This window comes from Lynx canadensis, chromosome B1, assembly GCF_007474595.2.
Source record: "Lynx canadensis isolate LIC74 chromosome B1, mLynCan4.pri.v2, whole genome shotgun sequence".
NCBI lineage: Eukaryota > Metazoa > Chordata > Mammalia > Carnivora > Felidae > Lynx > Lynx canadensis.
The window spans coordinates 194,468,894-194,494,779 of record NC_044306.2 but is presented as its reverse complement, the minus strand read 5'-3'; the positions used below and the strand labels follow the sequence as shown (position 1 = coordinate 194,494,779).

General features: G+C 41.4%; 2 long non-coding RNA genes and 1 other non-coding gene across 5 annotated transcripts; 2 read left to right on the top strand and 1 right to left on the bottom strand.

Moving 5' to 3' along the window:
- Positions 1-2,087: 2,087 nt before the first annotated feature.
- Positions 2,088-10,253, bottom strand: LOC115512794. Its single transcript, XR_003968485.2, has 2 exons — positions 10,012-10,253; positions 2,088-2,265 (listed from the first exon to the last, which is right to left on the bottom strand). It is a non-coding gene; the product is annotated as an uncharacterized LOC115512794 (long non-coding RNA).
- A 316-nt stretch (positions 10,254-10,569) lies between these two features.
- Positions 10,570-20,430, top strand: LOC116737747. The gene is made up of 3 exons (XR_004343559.1): positions 10,570-10,933; positions 19,484-19,821; positions 20,286-20,430. It is a non-coding gene; the product is annotated as an uncharacterized LOC116737747 (long non-coding RNA).
- A 1,403-nt stretch (positions 20,431-21,833) lies between these two features.
- On the top strand, positions 21,834-24,639 carry LOC115513098. Of its 3 annotated transcripts, none has more exons than XR_004343557.1 (3): positions 21,834-22,020; positions 23,929-24,050; positions 24,418-24,639. It is a non-coding gene; the product is annotated as an uncharacterized LOC115513098 (transcript). The 3 variants fall into 3 exon arrangements; XR_004343558.1 differs by lacking the exon at positions 21,834-22,020 and adding an exon at positions 23,587-23,627; XR_004343556.1 differs by lacking the exon at positions 21,834-22,020 and having other exon boundaries at positions 23,634-24,050.
- Positions 24,640-25,886: the final 1,247 nt, after the last annotated feature.

The window sequence follows — 25,886 nt, the reverse complement described above, 5'->3', positions numbered from 1 at the left end:
GGAATAGTTACAATATAATGTCTGCAAATTCTAACATACTTGTCAGTTTCAATTGATTTGACTCATCATGGGTCCTATTTTCCTACTTATTTACATCTTTGGTAGTTTTTGACTGGATGCTAAACATTAGGAATTTTATCTTTCTGGGTACTAGATATTTTTTTATTTCTACAAATCTTTGCTCTGGTACAGTTCCTTGGAAATAATTTGATGCTTTCAGGTCCTGCTTTAAACGCAAGGCAAGACAGAACAGTGCTCCGCCTAGGACTAATGACTCCCCACAACGGAGGTGAAACCTTTCTGTGTACTCTACCCAATGCCCTGAGAATGATGAGGTTTTCTTTTCCAGTCTGTCTTGTAGGAACAGACATTATTCCCAGACCTTTGAGCTGCTCTATTACTTTCGGGTGGTTTTTTCCTCAGCTGCATATGCTGATTAGTACTCACCTAAAAACTCAAGAAGAGTCCTTCCAGATTTCTAGAGCTGTTTCTGTGCAGCTCTCTTCCCTCTAATGGTCTCTGCTGCAAACTCTGCAAGGACTCTCAGCTCTGTCTCCTAAGATTTCACCAGACTGTCTCCGTTTCCCCCCTCCCTGTGCAGTGGCCTAGAAACTCTCCCAAGGCAGTAAGCTGGAGCAATCATAGAACTCACCTTGCTTCCTCTCCACGAGGGCTCACATCCTTCGTTGCCTCATATCTTGAAAAACAGCGTTTTGAATATTTTGTCTATTTTTTACTGTTAGTGTCCTGTCTCAAACTTTTAACCATCATGCCTCAGAAACAAACAAATACACACACAAACCTTTGATACATTCAAGAAAAATATCTGGATAGATTCACTCGCTTTCTAAAACTCTGAATCAGAAAATCAATTATACTCGAGAAGAACATAAAACATTAACACTTTTCATAAACACTGAACAATGATTATGAGACATTGGCTTTATCATTCTTTTGCATGAAGACTGCCCATTAAAAAAACAGAATTACTATAGCACTACTTATTAATACTTTTAAATAGTTAATCCAATTAAAAAAAGAAACAGGGTTAATAGTGTATCAGGCATGTGAGAATTACCTTTGCATCCGACTGGAACGAACTCCTAAAGACAGCACACTCATCACATTAAATAAAATGTCGCCCAGTTTTTATTTGCATTGTGTTTATTTGGGATTATTTCTCTGTTGTATTTATACATTAGTGAAATTGCATGGGATATTTTTTTCTTACAAAGGGATCATTGCATGAAACTTTTCAGTGATATAACCTTCTGTTCTCCCTATCAGCTTACATATTTCTATTGTGTTAGGAAATAATCAAGGTAATGGTGTTTAATGATGAATTAATTTGTCATATACCAACAACCATTGTTTTTGCAAATTCCCATCAGTTCACTGGGAGTTACTAAAAAAGAAAACAGTGAGTCTGCCACTGCAGGCTACTTTTACATATCAGACATATGAAGCAACTCTAAGATAGTTCAGTGAAGTGTAACCAGGCTTATAGAAGATTTTTTCACATCACTGATTTCAAAGCATCTGTTCAGTTATATAAGCTGTAGAAGAATGTGACTTCCCTCTAGTTTTCTTATATTTTGTTACATAACTCATTTTCTTCAAATTAGTATCAACTACACCTAATATTTATAGGACAAAGAAAGTAAAATGGGAAACAAAACATACTAGTACAAAAAGAAATAAGAGGAGGGACGCCCGAGTGGCTCAGTCGGTTAAGGGTCCAACTCGATTTCGGCTCAGGTCATGATCTCACGGTTCTTGAGTTTGAGCCCCTCATTGGGCTCTGCGCTGACAGTGCAGAGCCTTCTTGGGATTCTCCCTCCCTCTCTCTCTCTCTCTCTCTCTCTCTCCCTATCTGCCTTTCCCCAACTTGTGCTCTCTCTCTCTCTCAAAATAAACAAACTTAAAAAGAAAAACAGAATTCTGACAGTAGGATTGCAAATTGGTCCAATTACTTCAGAAAAACACATGAGTACCACTGGTTAAGCTGCACACCGACATACTCCCATCTAGCAATTCTACCTGCATTTGTTTACCAGAATTGCCATAACAAAGTAGTACAGATGAGATGGCTTAAACAACAGAAATTTATTTTCTTGGTTTTGGAGGCTGGACTTCTGAGGATCAAACTGTCAGCAGGTCCGGGTTCTCCTGAGGGCCCTTTTCTTGGCTTGTACATGTCTTCTTCCAGTGTCCTCACACGGCCATTCCTCTCTCCATGAGTTCTCTGTATGTTCTAACTGCCTTCTGTTACCAAAACACAAGTCAGACTGGATTAGGGCCCCCTCTCAAAGGCCTTATTTTAACTTAATTATTTCTTTAAAGACCCTGTCTCCACATACAGTCCCATTCTTAGATATCGGGAGTTAGGGCTTCAACATATGAATTTGGGAGACACAGTTCAGTCCCTAACACTACCTCTAGGCATTATTAGCCAGAGAAATTTTAGCACATGTTTGAGCATGCTGATGGCAGTTTAGTTCATAATACTAAACAGACTGGATAATTCAAGTGTGCTGTCTTTCTAAATTTTTTTTTAATGTTTATTTATTTTTTAGAGAGAGAGAGAGACAGAGTGTGAGTGGGGGAGGGGCAGAGAGAGACACACAATCCGAAGCAGGCTCCAGGCTTTGAGCTGTCAGCACAGAGCCCGATGTGGGACTTGAACCCACGAACCACGAGATCATGACCAGAGCCGAAGTCAGACACTTAACTGACTGAGCCACCCAGGCGCCCCAAGTATGCCCTCTTTCTAAAACGAAATGCTGTACCATCTAGTAGTGAACAAGAATGAGCTATAGCTACGTGCATAAATTTGCACTTCAGATTCTTACAAAGAGTATTAAGTGGAAAAAAAAGCAGTTACAAAAGTGTATATGTAATATAACTCCATTTATATTAAGGTGAAAAAAGGCAAAGATAAGTACTTATTTGGGGGATACATCTACGTAGCCTTAAAACTATAATAAAGTAAACTCTAAAGAAAAGAAAGCCAATCAACAATAGCCAAAGTATGGAAAGAGCCCAGATGTCCATCAATGGATGGATGGATAAAGATGTGGTATACACACAATGGAGTATTACTCAGCAATCAAAAAGAATGAAATCTTGCCATTTGCAACTACATGGATGGCACTAGAGGGTATTATGTTAAGCAAAATTAGTCAGAGAAAGACAAATATATGACTTCACTCGTATGAGGACTTTAAGAGACAAAACAGATGACCATAAGGGAAGGGAAGCAAAAATAATATAAAAACGGGGGGGGGGGGACACATAAGAGACTCTTAAATATGGAGAACAAACAGAGGGTTACTGGAGGGGTTGTGGGAGGGGGAGGGGCTAAATGGGTAAGGGGTAGTAAGGAATCTACTCCTAAAATCATTGTTGCACTATATGCTAACTGGGATGTAAATTAAAAAAATAAATTAAATAAAAATTAAAATAAAGAGAAAGTCCCACCAAAAAAAAAAAGAAAGGTAATGAGTAACACAAAATTCACGATAGGGTTTCCCCTGGGAAGGAAAGAAGGGGGAATACATTCAGAAAAAGGCATAAGAAACTTAACAAAGGTACCTCAGCATTCCATTTAACTTAGATGTTAGGTATATGTGTTCATTTTATTATTCTTTCATGGAGTAATAAAAAATGTATCTGATCTTAATTCCTGGTTTGGAGCTCAAAAAACCTTGGCATTTCCTGAGAGATAGGAATGTCTTGTTATTCTGGAGTCCCTTTCAACTTTATGTGAGCTTATGGTAATGAGGGGACTGAGCAGGGGTTGGGCATATGAGGACCTTAGATTCAGGATGGAAACTGGTCAGCTGAGAAACAATCAGGTGATTACAGGGCAGGAACTTTCAGGCCCATCACCCTTTTTCCAAGTAGGGGAGAGGAACTAGAGATTGAGTTCAAATAGTCAATTACTTAATCAAACATATCTACTCAATGAAATCTCATAAAAAACCCTGAAACAACTAGGCTCAAGCTTCCAGGTTGGTGGATACACAGATAGGCCGGGACAGTGGCATACCCAGACAGGTCATGGGGGCTCTGCACCCCCATGCCTCCCTTACTTTGCCCTATAGATCTCTTCCATTTGGCTGTTTCACTGCATCCTTTACAATAAAACTGTAATAGTAAGTACATCACTTTCCCAAATTCTGTCAGTCATTCTAGAGAATTTTCATACCTGGGGAAGGGGTGTGGTGGTCATGGGCATCCCCAAAATTTGCAGTTAGCTACATAGAAGTGGAAGCAGTTTGGGGATACCAGAGAATTGTGGCTGGTGTCCTAAGTCAGGGCAGTCTTGTGGGACTGAGCCCTTGCTTGACCTGTGGCTCTGCTCTAGTTATACTTACATTATAGGATACCAAGTTGGTATCAAAGGATTGCAATTGACTTTAAAAATAAAGGAGAGGGGACGCCTTGATCTTGGGGTAGTGAGTTTGAGCCCCATGTTGGGTGTAGAGATTAAATAAACATTAAAAAAAATTTTCAATATTGCTATTGAAATAATGTATCTTTATTTTTTTTTTATTTTTTTTTCAAGTTTTTTATTTATTTTTGAGAGAGAGAGAATGAGTTGGGGAGAGGCAGAGAGAGAGGGAGACACAGAATCTGAAGCAGGCTCCAGGCTCTGAGCTGTCAGCACAGAGCCTGATGCAGGGCTCGAACTCAAAGACCTTAAGATCATGACCTGAGCTGAAGTCAGACACTTAACCGACTAAGCCACCCAGGTGCCCCTGTATCTTTATTTTTTTAATGCTTATTTATTTTTGAGACAGAGAGAGACAGACAGACAGTGCAAGCCAGGGTGGGGCAGAGAGAGAGAGAGAGAAGGAGACACAGAATCCAAAACAGGCTCCAGGCTCTGAACTGTCAGCACAGAGCCCAATGAGGGTCTCAAACTCAGGAACCATGAGATCATGACCTGAGCCGAAGTCAGATGCTTAACTGACTGAACCACCCAGGTGCCCCTGAAACAATGTATCTTTAAATGAGGTATATGCATGTATCACACACTCTCTTCTCTCACTTATATATTATATATTTAATAAGGAAAAATTCAACTACGTGCATTTAAAATCAATAAGACACCGTGAAGTAGCACATACCTTTAACCATGGGGCAATCGTTACCCAAATGTTCTAAGTCTTGAAAGAGCTGGGATTGCCTGTATCCTCACATCTAATCTTTTAGCCTAATAAGAGCTTCATTCTTTTTATGCACAAAACATTACCAATCTGGCCTTTTTCCAGCTTATTTCCCAAGAATTTACTTAGAATCTGGCACACTAAAAACCCAACTCATTGCTATTTGCCTCAGTCCTGAAAAAAAATACATAAATCAAATTATTCCCAGGTGGCATTATAATGACAACCATTTGATTTTCCCCAGATTCAGAATTCCAGAATTCAATAATTCATAAGGAAGCCATAATTCATGCAAAAAAAGTTATGTTAATTTCATGCATAGGTTTACTAAATATATATTTAATAGAGTCTCAAAATAACTTTTACCTGAAATATTTGCCAAATAACAAGAATGCAATAATTTTTGGATCAAAAAAAAGTCTTTGATCTTCTTAAGTACTCATTTAAATATATCTGCCTCAAACTGGTTCCTAAGTTTTTTAAATTAAAGCTAGCATTACAGGGGTGCTTGGGTGGCTCAGTCAGTTGTGCATTGAGCAGCTGACTCTTGCTGTCAGCACATGATCTCATGGTTCATGAATCAGGCTCTGTGCTCTATGAGATTGAGCGACCCCCTACTCCTCCCACACTCACACTTTCTCTCTCTCTCAAAATAAATAAACTTAAAAAAATAAGGTAGCATTAGAAAAGTAAACAAAATAAATTAAACCTAGTATTATACAATAAATTGGCTTTTGATTATAATATTTTATCATAGAAAATATTTATAAGGTGACTTTCATAGGACATAAATATGTGTGTATATACATATACCATGAACTTACTTATCATCACATATAAATTTAGACCCCTGGGAGCTGTCTTTTCTCTAAATTATGCAAGCTCTTGGGGTGCCTGGGTGGCTCAGTTAGTTAAGTGTCCCACTTTGGCTCAGGTCATGATCTCGTGGTTTCGTAAGTTTGAGCCCCACATCGGGCTTGCTGCTGTCATTGCGGAACCTGCTTTGGATCCTCTGTCTCCCTCTCTCTCAATAATAGAATAAACACCGAAAAATAAATAAATTTTATAAGCTCTTAAAGCTTTAAACCCATTAATTTTTTTAAGTTTATTTATTCTGAGAGAGAGCAATCCATGGAGGGGCAGACAGAGAGGGAGAGAAAAATCCCAGGTAGGCTCAGCGTCATCAGGGAGGAGCCCAACACGGGGCCGAACTCATGAACCTGAGCTGAAATCAAGAGTTCGGGGTCGCCTGGGTGGCGCAGTCGGTTAAGCGTCCGACTTCAGCCAGGTCACGATCTCGCGGTCCGTGAGTTCGAGCCCCGCGTCAGGCACTGGGTGGATGGCTCGGAGCCTGGAGCCTGTTTCCGATTCTGTGTCTCCCTCTCTCTCTGCCCCTCCCCCGTTCATGCTCTGTCTCTCTCTGTCCCAAAAATAAATAAAAACGTTGAAAGAGTTGGACATGGGGCACCTGGGTGGTTCAGTCAGTTAAGCAGCTGACTTTGGCTCAGGTCATGATCTCGCGGTCTGTGAGTTCTATCCCCGCGTCGGTCTCTGTGCTGACAGCTCAAAGCCTGGAGCCTGCTTCCGATTCTGTGTCTCCCTCTCTCTGACCCTCCCCCGTTCATGCTCTGTCTCTCCCTGTCTCAAAAATAAATAAACGTTAAAAAAAAAATTTTTTTTTAAAATAAACGGTAAGAAAAAAAAAAAAAAAGTTGGACACTTAACCGACTGAGCCATACAGGCACCCCAAACCCAGTAAATTTTTAAATGATACACACACTCACTGTAAATGTTAACAAAAAATGATTTCAAGAGAAGGTAAAACAAAATAACTTGAAATGTCACTTCCTTCTTCTGCCTTCAGTTTGGCTAAAGGAAAGTAAAATAAACTGCTACAAAGTGTATTTCTCACTCCTCTGCAGGTTCATATTTACAGATATCATAATGTATTTAAGGTATGAACAAGTGCCTCCTCAAAAAATGTTTTACTGATACCCAGAAATATAAAAACAATCCTTCAAACTACATTGTTAAGTCTTTATTCCTAGCACTGACCTAAGACTCCAAGGTATTAATAATTTCTCACCAAACTAAAATCTTTTTTCTTTAATAACTCTTAAATGCCTATCCAGAAGGAGAAATTATTAAGGAAGATAGCCTTGAATAATCATTTACTCCTGCTCTCCTGTTTTTGATTTATTTCTGTTATGGAGCAAGGCAGCACAGATTTTGATTACAAAAGATTCTCTTGATTCTTCTACACACCCTTCAATCTGTTTAGGAAAGATACATACAGTTCAGTTAAAAAAAAAAAAAAAAAGGAGGGGCACTTGGGTGGCTCAGTCGGTTAAGCTGCCGACTTCGGCTCAGGTCATGATCTCGTGGTCCGTGAGTTCGAGCCCCGCGTCGGGCTCTGTGCTGACAGCTCAGAGCCTGGAGCCTGTTTCAGATTCTGTGTCTCCTTCTCTCTCTGCTCCTCCCCTGTTCATGCTCTGTCTCTCTCTGTATCAAAAATAAATAAACGTTAAAAAAATAAATAAGGAAAGAAAGAAAAGAAAAAACCCACTGGTGTCAATTCAACACTGCCTTTTACAATTACGCCTTCCTATAATACAGCAATTTCTTTTCTTTTTTTTTTTTTTAATTTTTTTTTTTTCAACGTTTTATTTTTATTTTTGGGACAGAGAGAGAGCATGAACGGGGGAGGGGCAGAGAGAGAGGGAGACACAGAATCGGAAACAGGCTCCAGGCTCTGAGCCATCAGCCCAGAGCCTGACGCGGGGCTTGAACTCACGGACCGCGAGATCGTGACCTGGCTGAAGTCGGACGCTTAACCGACTGCGCCACCCAGGCGCCCCAATTTCTTTTCTTTTTGATGAATTGTTTATCATTGTAACTCATATTCCCACACTGTTCAGGATTTCACTTACAATTTTCTTTTCTATCATAAAACATCCTCTCGGTTATATTCCAGTGGTTCCCAAACCTCCTTCTCCTCCTCAAAACAAACAAAAAAAAGCAATACCTCTCATCCTTGGCTGCTGGGAGTGTAGAATGGACCACTCTATGAAGGGCAGCTGTCAGTACTTATCACATTTACAAATCCCTTTCCTATAAGGGGCGCCTGGGTGGCTCAGTCAGTTAAGCTTCTGTCTCTCGATTTCAGCTCACGTCAGGATCTCAAGGTTTCCTGAGCTCCAGCCACCAGTTGGGCTCTGCACTGGCAAAGAGGAGCCTGCTTGGGATTCTCTCCTTCTCCTCTCTCTCTGCCCTTACCCCACTTAGGCTGCTTCTGTCTCTCTCAAAATAAATAAACTTAAAAAAAAAAAAAATGCATTTCCTACCTGACCCAGTTCTCTTCAGACAATCTGACAGTTACCTGTGCAAATGTAGGATACGACATGTATTCATTAAAATATTGTTTCTAGGGGACCTGGCTGGCTCAGTCCGCGGAGCACGGGCTCTTGATCTCAGGGTTGTGAGTTTGAGCCCCACCTTGGGTGTAAAGGTTAAAAAAAATTGTTTTGAATATGTAAAGGCTGGAAACAAGTGTGTACATATAGTGGATTGGCTATAAATTGGAGTATGTCCACAAAATGGAATATGTCACAGCTAAAAAAAGAAAAAAAAAACAAAAAAAAAAGAGAGGAAATGTAACTAGACAGTGATAAGGAATATCCAGAATATACTATTAAGTGAAAAAAGCAAAGTGCAAAACAACGCAGAAAATATTGAAGAAAGAATGGAGGGAAATAAGCATGCATAGTCATATTTGCTTGTATTTGCATGAAGACTGGAAGGATAAACAAGAAACTGATTAAAAATGGTTACCTTTAGGGGCGCCTGGGTGGCTCAGTCGGTTGAGCTACCGACTTCCGCTCAGGTCATGATCTCACAGCTTTCGAGTTCAAGCCCTGCGTCGGGTTTCTGCGCTGACAGCTCAGAGCCTGGAGCCTGCTTCTGCGTCTGTGTCTCCCTCTCTCTCTGCCCCTAACCCACTCGCATTGTCTCTGTCTCTCTCAAAAATAAAGAAACATTAAAAAAAAATTTTTTTCTTTTAAATGGTTACCTGTAGAAGACTATGAGGGACAGTACTGGTGGGGACTAGGAAGGAGCATTTCTTCTGTGTAGTTAGTGCTTGTAAAAAATTTACTGATTCATGTCGTGTGAAGTCTGAGTTAAAATAAAAACTCCTGCACCTAACATTTTTTTCTATTTCTTAAAATCATAATAAAAGGCAATAAATATTCGGGCGCCTGGGTGGCTCGGTTGGTTAAGCGGCAGACTCTTGATCTCAGCCCGGGTCTTGATCTCAGGGTTGTGAGTTCAAGCCCAGAGCTGAGTCATCACCACCACCACCCCCCCCCCCCCCCCCCCCCCCCCCCGATCCCCCTAACCTCCCCACCACCCCCACCACCCGTACTGGGTATAGTTTACAAAAAAAAAGGCGATAACTATATCAACCTGAAAAGTCGCTGGTTTGTAACAAAGATGCACTTATTTGCACTGATTTTGTCAAGAATTTAAAAGTGTGTTTTGTTAAAATCATTACAGGGCAGAAACATAAATATGTACTTATATATGTATTTTAAACCTAGTTTAATGAAATGAAGATGTATGTTAAAAGTCCGTGAGCTGTTAACCTAAAGAGACACAAGACTATGATCATTAAATACAACACGGGTCTCTAAACAAGTAAACCAGGTAAAACGGTAATAAAATTCAAAATTCCCTACAATCGTCTTACGAAGACCGTCAGGGGTAGCGTGCGCTCAAGGGCCACTCGGGGGTCCCGGGAGCGCGGGGGGACGGCGGCCGAGGCTGGGGCCGCGCTGACCTTGCAGTAGGTGCGGCTCAGCGCCACCTCGAACTTCGCCTGGTTCTGGTGCGGCTGCTGCGCCAGTTGAAAGGCCTCCTTAACCGACAGCAGCTTCTACTCCGCACCCATGGCGCCGTGACTTGGCTGGGACGAGCTTCGTCCGCACAGGGGTACTGCGGCCCCGACAGACGGCGGGACCAGACAAACTGCGGGACCAGACTCCAAATCCGCCTCCGGCTCCGGTCCGCCCGCAGCGGAGCACCCAGGGCGGGGTTACCGCCAGAACGTTCAAAAGAACTCCCGCGGGACAAGCAAATACCGCGAGACTACCGCGACACTGCCGGGAGGCGAAAATTTCGGCCCTGTCCGCCGTTTTGCGCGTGCGCAAAGGGTCGAGCCAGTGTTGTTTTTTGTTTTTTGTTTTTTGTTTTTTTTTCCCGGCTGGAAGTGAGACGTTTGTGAGTGGTGAGGTTAGGCCGGAAGTGGTGTTGCGTAGGGAATGGGGGGAGGGGGGACGAGCTGAACCGCCGCTCGTCGGGCGAAGCGGGAGGCTTGTGGCGCTGGCTGGAGGTGAGAAGAAAGGCAGCCTCTGATAGGGATGGACCAGAGTCTGCTAACGGGAGATATCCCGGGTTTCATTGGGGGAGGCACCTTCTGGTTTCGCACAGGGGACGAATTGAGGCCTCCCGGGGCGAGAGGGACAGCAATCCGGGGTCTGAGCGGAGCTATTCTAGGGTCGGTTGGAAGAGGCAAGCTGAAATTCTTAGAAGGCCTAGTTGGGCCCGAGAGGACTGGAGAGAAGTCAGGAATCCGCTGGAAAGAGGAAAACATGTGAATATACCTGAAGGTGATACCTGCAAGTTCCTACCCTTAGGATCTAGTGTCCTACCTAATGAGTGCATCGAGGCAATACGGTAAACGAGAGTACAAGAGACAGAAGGTAATTTTAGGTTACGGGTTATGAGACAGATCTGCAGTGTCTTCAGGAGGGAATCAAGCCTTACATATCCTTTACAAATGTAGACTATTTTATACAGACAAAAGTATAAATCATACATTGTGTACTCGCCACCTAACTGCAGAAATAAATTACATAAATTCCTTGATAATATAAATTGAAGTCCTTTGTCTGACCCACGCAGTCTCATTCTGTTCCCTCCTGCCCAAGGTAACCACTCTCCCAAGCACTTTTATGCTTTAATTTTAACTACATATATAGTAATGTTTTGCATAATTTTAACAATCAGCAGTGTATATATCCTTTTATAGCTTGCTTGTTAACTTATGTTTTTAAGATTTACCAGTGTAACGTAACTCTGGTTCATTCATTGTAACAGCTGAACAGGTATTCCCTTATATTAATTTTTCAGTATTTATCCTTTTTTTTCTTTTTTGCTTTGTATGCCCAGTGCCTGATACATTGTAAGTTCCTAAATATTAGTTAAGTGAATGAATGCTGTAGCATTTGAGCTAAATCATTTAAAGAATGAATAGGATCTCAAATGACTTAAGGATATTCCATACAAACAATACTAGTCAGAAGCAGAATCGTGGAAGTGCAGGACAAATTTCAAGAACTGTGGTAGTCTTAGAGCTTAAAATATAGAATTGTATGAAGGATAAGATGAGGCTTAGATTTAAAGAAATTGTCCTGAGGAGAATGCACTAGCTCAGAACCATTAGAGGTTTTTGAATTGTGAGAAAACTGATCAAAACTACTTTTTGTGAGTGCCTGGCAATAAAAATAAATGAAAAGCTGTACTTTTATTTTTATTATTACTTTTTTAATGTTTGTTTTTGAGAGAGATGCAGAGCACAAGTGGGGGTAGGGCAGAGAGAGAGGGAGACACAGAATCTGAATCAGGCTCCAGGCTGCACAGAGCTGGACACCGGGCTCGAACTCGCAAACTGTGAGATCATGATGTGAGCCGAAGTTGGGCACTTAACCACCTGAGCCACCCAAGTGCCCCAAAAAGCTGTATTTTTAGAGGATAATATTCATAACACCATGGAGATATGTCTAAGATGTAAGAATTAGTGTCAGGGAATTAAAGATCACCCGTTATGCTTACAGCAAGAATGATCATTGCATTAAACATATAAGACAATCATGCATACTTGCTTAAAATCCTGAAACGTTTTCCTAGACCATTCATTCATAGCACCACTTTCCTGAACTGTTTCACACCTTCTGTCAAACTTGCAACATTTTCTACTTCTGTGTTCCACGTAGCTGACACCTTGCTGATACCTTGCGTCCTGTTTCAGTTAAAAAAGGACTTACCCCCCTGGAGGCCTGGCAGGCTGAGTCAGAAGAGCTGGAGACGCTTGATCTCCGAGGTCAGGAGTTTGAGCCCCACATTAGGGGTAGACATTACTTAATAAAAAAATAAACTTAAAAAAAAAAAAAAAGGGGGGGGGCGCCTGGGTGGCGCAGTCGGTTAAGCGTCTGACTTCAGCCAGGTCATGATCTCACGGTCCGTGGGTTCGAGCCCCGCGTCGGGCTCTGGGCTGATGGCTCAGAGCCTGGAGCCTGTTTCCGATTCTGTGTCTCCCTCTCTCTCTGCCCCTCTCCCGTTCATGCTCTGTCTCTCTCTGTCCCAAAAATAAATTAAAAACGTTGAAAAAAAAATTAAAAAAAAAAAAAAAAAGGAAGGGGTTTCCCAGGCTTTCATTACCACTTCTACCAGGTCTATACCCCAATACATTCCCTCTACTATTATTGTAGGTGAATTGTCTGATTTAGGAGAGGGAGTACGCTCTTTAAGAATGCTTTTTGAGGGTGCCTGGGTGGCTTAGTCTGTTGGGCATCAGCCTCTTGATTTTGGCTCAGGTCATGATCTCACTGTGGGTCCAGCCCTGTGTTGGGCTCTGTAATGGCAGTGTGGAGCCTGGTTGGGGTTCTCTCTGCCCTTCCTCCCTCCTGTGAGCATGCTCTCTGAAAAATAAATAAACTTAAAAAAAAATACTTAAAAAAATATTTTTTAATGTTTATTTTTTTGAGAGAGAGCGAGAGACAGAGCTCGAGAGGGGAAGGGCAGAGAGAGACACAGAATCCGAAGCAGGCTCCAGGCTCTGAGCTGTCAGCACAGAGCCCAGTGCAGGGCTCAAACTCACGGACTGTGAGATCATGACCTGAGCCGAAGTCGGATGCTTAACCGACTGAGCCACCCAGGCACCCCCCCCGCCCCCCGCAAAGAAATACTTTTTTAAATCAACAGTCTGAAGCATAGCCAATTATAAACTCCTGAGAGGGTTGGGTTGAAATAGGAGTAATAAAAATATTTTAAAAAACAATGCTTAAATGACAGTTGGTTTTGTCTAAAAGGATACTAATTCAAACTTATAAGTGAGATACTAGTATTTTACGTGAGTTATTTTTAGGTAGATTTAGGTGCTAAGCTTTATAAACTAAATCTAAACATAGTTTACATGTATCTTTGTATAAGACCCTTCTTTCTGCTACTTAACATTATAAGCAGTTTATTGTAAAATAGGGTATCTTTGATTATCCTATTTTAAAGAATATGTTTTATTAGCCTTTGTCTTACATGTTACCAAATTGTTCAAATATAGTTTGGTAATTTATTTTTCACTGACTGGTAAAAATAGTGTCATTCATTCTCTCGTTTATTTCAAATACATTTACTGAGTACCTACCATATGACAAACACATTCTAGGAACAGGTAGATAAGATTCATTTGTGCAAAATCAGTAACCTGAAACTATATCACATAACTATGTTAGTGCATCTTGGTATATAAGGAAACTTCCCGTACAACTAGTTGGTCAACTTAATTGAAATTCTGTCGTAAAGGATGGCTACGCTATATGCACATCTGATTAAATAGCATTATTGCTCGGAAATGACAATGGTCAACTTCAATATGTCTATCTTAAGCATCAGTGCACACGTTTATGATCTTTTAAGTTTTGGCCTAGAAGGGATCTGTCCCAGCAGAGCCCATTTGGGCTGTAGAATTACACTGATGTACTTGCTCATGTTATGTATGGTATGTGTATGCTCTGATGTACATTGACTCCTAATTACGAATATGTCTCTTCAAATTAAAATTCCCCAACTTATGGTTAGACCAAAAACAGGTTTGAGCCTATCCCCCAAAACTCCTATGACTTCCCATTAAGAGACGTTAAACAAAAGGAGGGCAGACAAAAGACTTTGTAGCACATTTAGCCCCTTTTTTCTTTAGCTGTGTAAGGTAAATATCTATAAAATACCTGGGGGAACATGGCATATTTTATCCTTAAAATTGTAATGGCTTGTGGAGCATCTGGCTGTCTCAGTTGGGAGAACATGCTATGCTTCATCTTGGGGTTTAAAGTTCAAGCCCCATGTTGGGTGTAGAGATTACTTAAAAATAAAATCTTTAAAAACAACAACAACAAAAACCGCTAGTGATTTGAGATTTCTTGGAGGGAAAGAAGTATTAAAAACAAGGAAGCATCCTTACTGGAACTTTTAACTGAGAGGAAGAGTCAATAATTGTTCTCTTTCACCTTTTAAGGGCAGCTATGTATCGAAGTCAGATTGCTTTTAAGGCTACTGTGATTTCCCTCCAACTCTTCTTATTTCATTAAAAAGAAATCTAGATGCAGTTGAGTTTCCAACAATTTAGTTCTGGTTTAAACATCAATGATATACACCGTGCTCTGACATCCAAGAGAAATAAACTCTCTAGTCCTTACCAACCTATCTTGGAAGACAGGACATAAGAAAAGCTCTGCCTTTTTCAGACCATGGTGAAATATTTGGAACATGCCATCTTTCAAGGAAACCTCTAACCAAGATTAAGTCAAGGCATCTACCAGTCCCCGAATTCTCTCCCAGATGCACATCTTTTTAAGTATAGTCTGGTACTGTATACAGTAGATTTCTAGTTACTTAGGCTACTTAGCCATCGTTAAAGCATTTATAATAACTAGCCAAGTTGATATTTCCAAGCCCCTCCTAAGGCAACCAACATCTAAAATTGCCACCACTTTAATAAACCCTGACCTCTGTCCCTATCTGTAGGTCTTCCTGAGGGCACCAACCCTTTATATTACTATACACAGAAAACTATGCCAAGAGAGTGCTAGCCTAGAGACAAGGTGATGCATTTTGTGCTGTTGCGTATTACAACTTCATCCTACTCCTACAGCAACCCCCGTTTCCTCAGTGGCCTCTCCTGCCACTTCCCTGGCACCTTCCTGAAGCTGCATTCCAGTATTGCTCCAGAGTGCCTATTAAAGCTTTTCGTAAAGTTTCAGCCCTTAAATTCGAGATTTAACATTTGTCCAATGCTAAACTGACCAAACAGGACAGATTTCTCTTGACCAGCTCTTCACATCCCTGTTTCTCACTGAATTATGCCACATCGTGTGACCCATCTCACAGCCATCTTTACTCCTGCCTGTACCTCCAGATCTGGACCCTTCAGTTCTAACTTGCTTCTGTTTTCTGACATTTCATATCAGAGACCAACAAGGCACCTGAGTAGCATGCTAGGCCGTTATGACTCATGAGATCCTTGAGTAGTCCCTTTGGCATTTGAAGTCGAAGAAGAAGAATCAACAACCACACTTGGTCTATAATGTGTAATCTGTGTCCACCATTATGGTATGCTCCAGCAACAAAAAGATACACAGCCTTTGCTGACATCCTCATTTAAAATGCACCCATATGTACAGTCCAGCAGATTCCTTTGTATTTACCCACAGGAGTTGAAAAGTTATGTTCACACAAAAATCTGCAACTGATGTTTATAGCTGCTTTTTTGATAACTGCCAAAATTTGGGGATGCCTAGGTGGCTCAGGCAGGTAAGCGTCCAACTTTGGCTTGGGTCACGATCTCACCATTCATGAGTTCGAATCCCGTGTCAGGCTTCATGCAGGCAGTGCGGAGCCTGCTTGGGATTCTGGCTCTCTCCTCTCTCTCTCTGTCGGCCCCTCCCCCACTTGTACATTCTCTCTCAAAATAAACAAATAAACTTAAAAAAAATTGCCAAACCTTGGAAGCAACCAAGAAGTCTTTCAGTAGGTGCATAGATAAATAAACTTTTATATCCAGACAATGGAATATTATTCTGTGGTAAAAAGAAATGAACCATCAAGCCATGAAAAGACATTAAGGAACCTTAAATATGTATTACTAAGTGAAAAAAGCCAATGTAAAAATGCTTCATACTGTAAATTCCAGTTTATGACATTCTAGAAAAGATAAAACTGGAGACATTAAAAAAAATCAGTGATTACCAGGGATTGGAGGGAGTAGAGATGAATAGGCAGAACATAGGATTTTTAGAGCAGTGAACATATTCTGATATCATAGCGATGGATACATGTCATACATTTGTCAATTATTGTCAAATTATTGTTAATAGTAAAGTCCATATAGGTATAATTAATGAAGTCTCACAGAAGAATATCACCAAGACTATAGCCTTTTCTTTATAGCCTTTTCTGACATCTTTTTTGCTCAAATTTACCATTCTCTGTGATGCCTCTTTCCAAGCTGGCTTTATAGTTGAAAGGGTAGGTCCCCACATAAATATAACAGCAATAGGCTGATGAATATTGATGGCATATAAATAATGTATGGCTCATTTTTTTTTAATTTTTTTTAATGTTTATTTTTGAGAGAGACAGAGACAGAATGTGAGTGGGTTAGGGGCAGAGAGAGAGGGAGACACAGAATCCAAAACAGGCTCCAGGCTCTGAGCCGTCAGCACAGAACCCGATGCGGGCTCGAACTCGTGAGCCACGAGATCCTGACCTGAGCCAAAGTCCGACGCTTAACCGACTGAGCCACCCAGGCGCCCCTGTATGGCTCATTTTTGAGAGCTGCTTGATATTCCTTATACCCATACCTTGCTTGTGTCCTAGTATACAAGTCTACTCTACTCTTTCACTCAGGTGAGGAATTGGTGGTAGTTAGAAAGGAAAATACTTAGTGTGTCCCCCTAATCAGGGGATTCTAATATTCCTCTCAGGTGAGTGGGGGAAATCTGCTCACCAGGCAAATAATAAGTAATCTTAAGATAATGTGTATTTCAGCTTTAACACTATGACTTCCTGGAAGAACTCAAGGAATGCAGGATTTATACTAAAAAATAACAGGCCTTATGGGGACAATGGGATGAGGACCAAACTATATGACTTTGTAACTAGAGCAATAACAAAAATGATTTGAAACCTCTTCAGGATTTATTTTAATCAGGCATGATAAGACACACAGACACAAAAATGTCACACAGTAGGAAGTTTTTATACTCCCAGATCCCTAGAGGCTGGACATAGAGCATGCCAAGCCATGCAAGGGGCCACAGGGGGAAACAGGAGGTTTCAGGAGGCAGAGGGAGCAGAAGGGAAACTGCAGAAAAGCCTGTATTGTGGAAAAGCCTGGGTGTTTTCTAGGACAGAACCAGTGAGGCAGGATGAGCTGGCTAAGCAGGTTTAAAATTGGGTTTTTGATTGATTTCAACAGGCTCTAGGGCATAGGGACTGTTCCTAGTTGTCAGATACCTGGCTCTGAGATGACTGGGGCCGAGGGGAATATTGCCTGAGTTTAAGAGCCTGATTGGGGTGGGGTGGGGTGTGTGTGCAGGTGGGGTGGGCTCTAGAAGGGTGAGTTTGCATATGAAAGTTGGTTAACTGGTTGAGCTGGTTGCTATCTGTTGAGTTGTTTGCCATCTCTAGAGTAGTTTTGGGGGATGCCCAGTCCCTCTCTGATTCGTGAGAACCCGGATGCCAGAGTGCATCAAGAATACAGATAATAAGAAAATATTAATGCAAATGATTCTAATAACAGTTATTCACGCTGTAAGATGTTGAATTTTTTTTTTATTCACTTATTTTGAGAGAGAGTGTGTGAGTGGAGGAGGGCTAGAGAGGGGGAGAGAGAGAATCCCAAGCAGGCTCCACACTGTCAGCACTGAACCAGATGTGGGGTTCAAACTCACAAACCGTGAGATAATGACCTGATCCGAAAGCAAGAGTTGGACACTTAACCGACTGAGCCACCCAGGTGCCCTTAAGTTGTTGAATTTCTAGTAAACACTGCGGTAAGTATAAGGCTTTACCTCCCTCCCCCAGAAAGGCGGAACAACTTGATGGAACGCTATGTAAGAAAGTGCTGTGTATGACACTAAGACCCAAATAACACCAAGGTCAAAGGGCAGTGCAGTGAGCACAGGTTTCCCCTTTGAAAATAGGGCATTCCTGTGAAATCCCCTGCTTTCAGAAAGTTGGTGTGAGGCCACTTTGCTTTTACCAAAGACCTACGTTAGTATGGTAACGGCTCTTTGCACAAAAGTGAAAATCCTCTTTGGATTTCTTTCTGTTAGCAAAAACAGGTATCAATGTAGGTCTGCCCTAGAAGTGAAATGGCATAACACAACCTTTTAGAAAGTGGGGGATACCTGTGCTTCTACGATGGACATACCCAAACTGAACTGGGAGGAAGTCTAAAGTGGCAGATGAACCATGGGCCTCCATGGCTCGCTGTATTCAGCTTTATTAAGTGTACTTTGCAGTTTCTGATGCCAACTTCCAGGTTTTACAGACATCATTTTTTCTTTTTTTATTAAAAAAGTTTTTGGGGCGCCTGGGTGGCGCAGTCGGTTAAGCGTCCGACTTCAGCCAGGTCACGATCTCCCGGTCCGTGAGTTCGAGCCCCGCGTCGGGCTCTGGGCTGATGGCTCAGAGCCTGGAGCCTGTTTCCCATTCTGTGTCTCCCTCTCTCTCTGCCCCTCGCCCGTTCATGCTCTGTCTCTCTCTGTCCCAAAAATAAATAAACGTTGAAAAAAAAAAATTAAAAAAAAAAAAAAAAAAAGTTTTTTAGGGGCGCCTGGGTGGCTCAGTTGGTTAAGCGTCTGACTTCAGCTCAGGTCATGATCTCACAGTCCGTGAGTTCGAGCCCCACGTCGGGCTCTGTGCTGACAGCTCGGAGCCTGGAGCCTGCTTTGGATTCTGTCTCCCTCTCTCTCTGCCCCTCCCCTGCTCATACTCTGTCTCTCTCTGTCTCAAAAATAAATAAAAACATTAAATAAAATTTTTTTTAAATGCTTAATTTACTTTTGAGAGAAAGATAGAGACAGGCGTGAACAGGGGAGGGGCAGAGAGAGAGAGAGAGAGAGAGAGAGAGAGAGAGACAGAATCCGAAGCAGGCTCCAGGCTCTGAGCTGTCAACACAGAGCCCGACGCAGGGCTCGAACTCACGGACTGCGAGATCACGACTTGAGCTGAAGTTGGACGGTTCACTGAGCCACCCAGGCACCCCTGACATCATTGTTTCTATTTACCAATCTTGGTTTAGGTCATTTGCCTTACAAAAATAGACCTAAGCTGATATGACATAGTGATGAGAAGAGCTTTAGGCCTTTTGCTTCAGGACCCATGATCTTGGATATCCTGAAGGTTGCCATAGCTGGCAATAATAACCTCTGTATTCTAAAGTTTTAATGTCATCTCTCTGCTCTTATTCCCAGGCCAAGGATGCAGTCCAAGAAAGTTCTAAAAATATATCATCAGGTCCAACTTGGTAGTTGACCTAGCCATGGAAAGCCTCATTGGATCCTCACTGGGTCAGACCATAACTGGCATTCTTAAAAACTCTTCCCATCATAAAGTATCAAGAAGGAAAATGTAGGATATATACCTACCACTTCAAGAAAGCTCCTGTACCAGCCGACAGCCTAACAGATTAGCTAGCTGCTTTGATCGTCAAGCAGACATACTCAAGCTCAGCACAGCGCAGGAAAAATCTCTCTATGAACATTTTTCACATTCTGTGTGTGACCTATTAGCAGGTCATGAAATCAGTTCTGTAAGTCACAGTGAAAGTTTTTTTAAAACAGTAAAATATATCAAGTGTTTTGTGAGATTCCTCTGCCAGAATTGTGCTGCCAGGAATACTAAGGTCAATTTCAAGATCTGAAAAGAAAATTAACTAATGGAGGGCATATAATGAATAGAATGTATACTGGCTAAGAAATGGCTTTTCAAGCATTTGTCCACTGGTGTCTTGTTTCGTTTTCATAATAGTAAAGTTGGTGAGCAGTCTAGTTTATGTTCCCGTGACTTACAACTAGATGTGAAGTCTGAGATGTTCAACTGAGATGCATTTGCAAACTATATTTTTTGAGAAAGATGTTATCTAGGCTATATATATATATGTATGTGTATATATATATATATACACATATATATATATACACACAATTTTTTTAGTGGCATTTAAAACATTTTAATTAGCATTACTTTTAAAATGGATCCTATCATTTTTAAAAGAAAGAGGAAAAATGAAGTGAAATGTGCAGACACTTGTTCAAGTTCAGCTGCTGCACCTGGAAATGTGAATAGTGACCATGTTGAGAGAAATACTGACTGTAATCTGCAAACTTCAACCTCATTTGAGCCACATTTCAAAAAGAAAAAGCTAAGTGCAAGACGTTATAATGAAGATTATTTAAAATACGGTTTTATCAAATGTGAAAAACCCTTTGAAAATGACAGACCTCAGTGTGTTATTTGTAATAATATTCTTGCAAATGAGAGCTTAAAACCTTCTAAATTAAAAAGGCATTTAGAAACTCAACATGCTGAACTTACTGATAAGCCTCTTGAGTATTTTCAAAGAAAGAAAAAGGATGTAAAGTTGTCTACACGATTTCTTGGTTGTCCTACAGCTGTTGGCGAGAAAGCCTTATTATCGTCGTATTTGGTTGCATATCGAGTGGCGAAAGAGAAAATGGCTCACACGGCTGCTGAAAAAATAATTCTTCCAGCGTGTTTGGATATGGTGCGTACAATTTTTGATGACAAATCGGCTGATAAATTAAAAACGATATCTAGTGATGACATAATATCTTTTCGAATGTGCACTATTGCGGAACACTTAGAAACAATGCTTCTTACCCGGTTGCAGACTGGTATAGACTTTGCGATCCAGCTCGATGACAGCACCGATCTGGGGAGCGGCACGACACTCTTAGTTTATGTCAGATACGCGTGGCAAGAAGATTTCATGGAGGATTTTTTGTGTTGCTTAAATATAACCTCACACCTAAGCGGGTTAGATATTTTTACAGAATTAGAAAAGTGCATTGTTGGCCGATATAAATTAAGCTGGAAGAACTGCAAAGGGATTACAAGTGACGGAGCAGCAAGCAAAACCGGAAGACACAGCAGAGTAATTAAAAAATTGCTAGAAGTGACTAATAATGGCGCCGTGTGGAATCACTGTTTTATACATCGTGAAGCTTTAGCATCCAGAGAAATCCCACAGAATCTCTTGGAAGTACTGAAAAACGCAGTGAAAGTTGTTAACTTCATTAAAGGAAGTCCGCTAAATAACCAGCTTCTTGAGACATTCTGTTCAGAGATTGGAGCTAATCGTACCCACTTACTATACCATACCAAAGTTCGTTGGTTGTCTCATGGTAAAATACTAAGCAGGGTTTACGAACTCAGGAACAAGATCCACCGTTTTCTTACTGAAAAAAAGTCTCGTTTGGCAAGTATTTTGGAAGATGACATTTGGGTGATGAAATTGGCATATTTAACAGATATTTTTGGCATTCTTCACGAACTGAGTTTAAAACTACAGGGGGAAAATAGCAATATATTCCAACAGGTCGAACGCATCCAGGGATTCCAAAAGACACTATCGTTATGGCAAGCGAGGCTTAAAAGCAGCCGTCCGAGCTACTACATGTTTCCAAGATTTTTGCAACATATCGAAGAGAACGTTATTAGTGAAAACCTTTTGAAAGAAATAAAATTAGAGATATTGGTGCATCTCACTTCTCTGTCTCAAACTTTTAACCATTTCTTTCCAGAAGAGAAGTTTGAAACGTTAAGAGAAAACAGCTGGGTGAAAGATCCCTTTGCTTTTCGAAACCCAGAATCGGTAATTGAGTTAAACTTGGTGCCTGAAGAAGAGAGTGAATTACTGCAGCTCAGTTCCTCATATACACTGAAGACTGACTACGAAGCATTAACATTATCGGCATTTTGGATTAAGGTAAAGGAAGACTTCCCTCTGCTAAGCAGAAAGAGCGTCCCGCTTCTGTTACCGTTCACGACAACCAGTTTGTGCGAGCGTGGGTTTTCAGTCCTGACCCAGTTAAAAGCAAAGGAAAGAAACGGGTTGAAAGGTGCAGCAGATATGCGGGTGGCACTGTCCTCCTGTGTTCCCGACTGGAGCGAACTTCTCAGCAGTCAAACACACCCGTCACCTTAAGTGAATCTTCCCTGATTTGTGTTCTTGTGTTTCTTATTTTGTGACATTTTTCTAGGCTGAATTCAGATGCTAACACAGCATTGTATGTGGTAACTTGGTTTTTATTTTTGGCATATTTAAATATTAATGAAATCATAATGTAACTTTCCATTCTTTGACCAAAACTTTAATGAACTTCTGTTAGAGGCCAGGAAGTTTTCTAGAGACATTTGGGATGCAAAATGAAGAAAGCAAAGATCATTCTGTAGTGGAACTTCGTGGAACTGGCAGGGAGAGAGACAGACAGACCATAAATAACCCTTAAAATATTTTAAAGGTAATAAGTGCTATAGAAACAGCAATAAGAAAGAAGGCTCGGGAACTGTTATTTGGGCACCAAATCATGAAGGGCTCTGTAGACCATCAAAGGGCCTCTGGGTTTTTGTCTGAAATGGAGAGCAGTTGAAGGATTATGCAGAGGAAAGATGTGATGTGAATTAGGTTTTAAAAGATTCACTTCATAGGTGCCCAGCTGGCTCAGTCAATAGAGCATGTGCCTCTTTTTTTCAATTTTATTTTATTTTTAATATTTATTTATTTTTGAGACAATGCGAGAGACAGAGTGCAATCAGCGGAGGGATGGACAGAGGGAGACACGGAATCTGAAGTGGGCTCCAGGCTCTGAGCTGTCAGCCCAGAGCCCGACGCGGGGCTCAAACTCACAAACCGTGAGATCGTGACCTGAGCTGAAGTTGGACGCGTAATCAACGGGAGCCACTCAGACGCCCCTAGAGCATGTGCCTCTTGATCTTGGGGTTGTAAGTTTGTGCCCCACATTGGGTGTAGAGATTACTTAAAAGAATAAAATAAGATGAAATAAATAGAAGACTCTGGCTGACATTTTGAGAATAAATGGAATTCAACGTTAACTTCCTTAAAGAGGATTTTCCTAACCCACCTTAGTTTTTGTTCCATTATTCCCTTTGTTTCTTTTCTTGGTAGTGTATCATTTGTAATATTTTTATTTATTTGATAACTAATTCTGTCAATCTGCTACCCTGGAATGAGTGCTTCATAGGAGCAGAATTCATGTCCATTTTGTATGATACACAGTAAGTGGGGATGTAATGTACATCTAATTAACAAATAATGATCTCTAACATCTGTAACTTGAGGTTGTAGTCTCAGGAATAATTATTAAATGTGTGGCAAAGTCTCTTTTACATTTTTAAAAATATTTATTTATTTTTGAGAAAAGAGACAATGTGCGAGCACGGGAGGGACAGAGAGAGGGGGACAGAAACATGCTCTACATGGATAGCAGTGAGTCCAATGTGGGGCTTGAACTCCCCAACCTTGAGATCACGACCTGAGCTGAAGTCCGATGCTTAACTGACTGAATCACCCAGGTGCCCCCCCCATTTTTTTTTTTTTTTAACATTTTAAAATCTGATTTGGTCCGATAATCTGTATAAGCATTCGAAAATGGCATTGATTGATATGGCTTCCTCACATTGTTGCTGATAATTGAGCAACTTAAATTGCTTAATATGTGTTCCTCAAATTAATTTCAACTTCTGCCTTTCTATAGTCACTGATTCCAGTGGGTGGCGTTGCTCTTGGCAAGGGCTCTCTCTAAAATTGTAAAGGTGAGCAATTCCTTTCCATCAGCTACCATGCTTAGCATTCTTGTAATATTTGTGTTTTCAGATTTTGTCTTCTATCAAAGGTGATTTTTTTACTTGCCTTTTTGGGACTCGAAATAAAGTGTTGGAATACAGTTCCCCAGGAATATCTCACATGTCCGCTCAGCGTGGATTCTCTGAATGAAGGTATTTGCATCCACATTAAGAATGTTTGTCGGGGCGCCTGGGTGGCGCAGTCGGTTAAGCGTCCGACTTCAGCCAGGTCACGATCTCGCGGTCCGTGAGTTCGAGCCCCGAGTCAGGCTCTGGGCTGATGGCTCGGAGCCTGGAGCCTGTTTCCGATTCTGTGTCTCCCTCTCTCTCTGCCCCTCCCCCGTTCATGCTCTGTCTCTCTCTGTCCCAAAAATTAAAAAAACGTTGAAAAAAAAATTAAAAAAAAAAAAAAAGAATGTTTGTAAAGGGAGACAGTTGAGGATCATGAAGCTAGAGACATACCAGGGAAGTAAAGATAAAACCTTCTTTCCCTCCCCTGAGTTGTTTGCTTGCATTCCAGAGTAATGGATAATCTCCCTGGAGACGAGGATGGGAAGATATACCAGCAACCCCACAAAACCCTAGAGTCTAATGTCATGCAACCCACTGCATGATGGAGAGGTGACATCTGATCCTTACCATGTCACGCTGTGGGAGTTGGGGTATGGGGAGCTAACAAACAAAACTGATGTGTCTGCTTCTTTTTTTTTGGCTGTGAGTAATAAATTGTTTCTGACTCAAAGATCGTGTGTCTTTTTGTCGGTATATGACACTCTGCCGAATCCCTTTGTGCAAGGCACACATTCAAGGTTTCGGGGATTAGGATCTGGACATCTGTTGGGTGGTGAAGGGGGGACTCAGCCTATCACAGTCCACTCTTACCAAAGACTCATATGCATCTTGCATGAGAAAGATACTCACCCATCTTGAATGTGACCAGAAGTCTCAGCCCATTACATCAACTCAAGTCCAAAACCTCGCCTAAGTCTCACTGGCTCAAAGGCTCAAGTCTTCCACCTAAATCACCTAGATTAGGTGTGGGTACAGTATCTGGGTATAATCTATCCTGAGGCAAAATCTTGCATCTGTGACCTATCTGTGACCTGTGAAATTAGAAACCAGTTCTGTGCTTCAAAATACCCAGACTGTTCTAGGGTAATAGTCACAACCCATTCCCATTCAAAAAGGGAGAAAAACATTAAATTCTGGTTCCGTTTTGTAACAGTTCCCTCCTTTTTATCTCTTTTACATTTTACTAAAAGCCACAAAAAAACCCAGGACATACCTCCAATACTTGGCTTGGAAATCTCACATAAAATCCAAGTTCGTTGCTCTCAAGTCCTGTTTTCTATATAATTATAGGACATAATCCATCCTAAACTTCCCCTTTCTATCATTCTATAACAGAACCCCAAAAAACCCAAAAACTGCTGGTGAGGTGCTTCTGAGCCCTCACAGCAGTGCTTTTAACATCCAATTATGCTACAGTTTGTTTACAACGACTTAGGTATTCTTTTTTTTCTTTTTCTTTTTTAAGTAGGCTTCACGTCCAGCAGGGAGCCCAACATGGGGCTTGAACTCATGACTCTGAGATCAAGACCTGAACTGAGATTCAGAGTAGGATGCTTGGGGCGCCTGGGTGGCTCAGTCGGTTGAGCGTCCGACTTCAGCTCAGGTCATGATCTCAGGGTCCATGGGTGTGAGCCCTGTGCGTCAGGCTCTGTGCTGGCAGCTCAGAGCCTGGAGCCTGCTTCGGATTCTGGGTCTCCCTCTCTCTCTCTGCCCCTCCCCCACTCACGCTCTATCAAAAAATGAATAAATGTTAAAAAAAATAAAAAAAAAAGAGTAGGATGCTTAACCTACTGAGCCACCAAGGCACCCCAATGATACAGGTATTCTTTAAGACCATACAGGTTTGGGGTGCCTGGATGGCTCCGTTGATTTCAGCTCCCGTCATGATCTCGTGGGGCTACACGCTGACAGCATGGA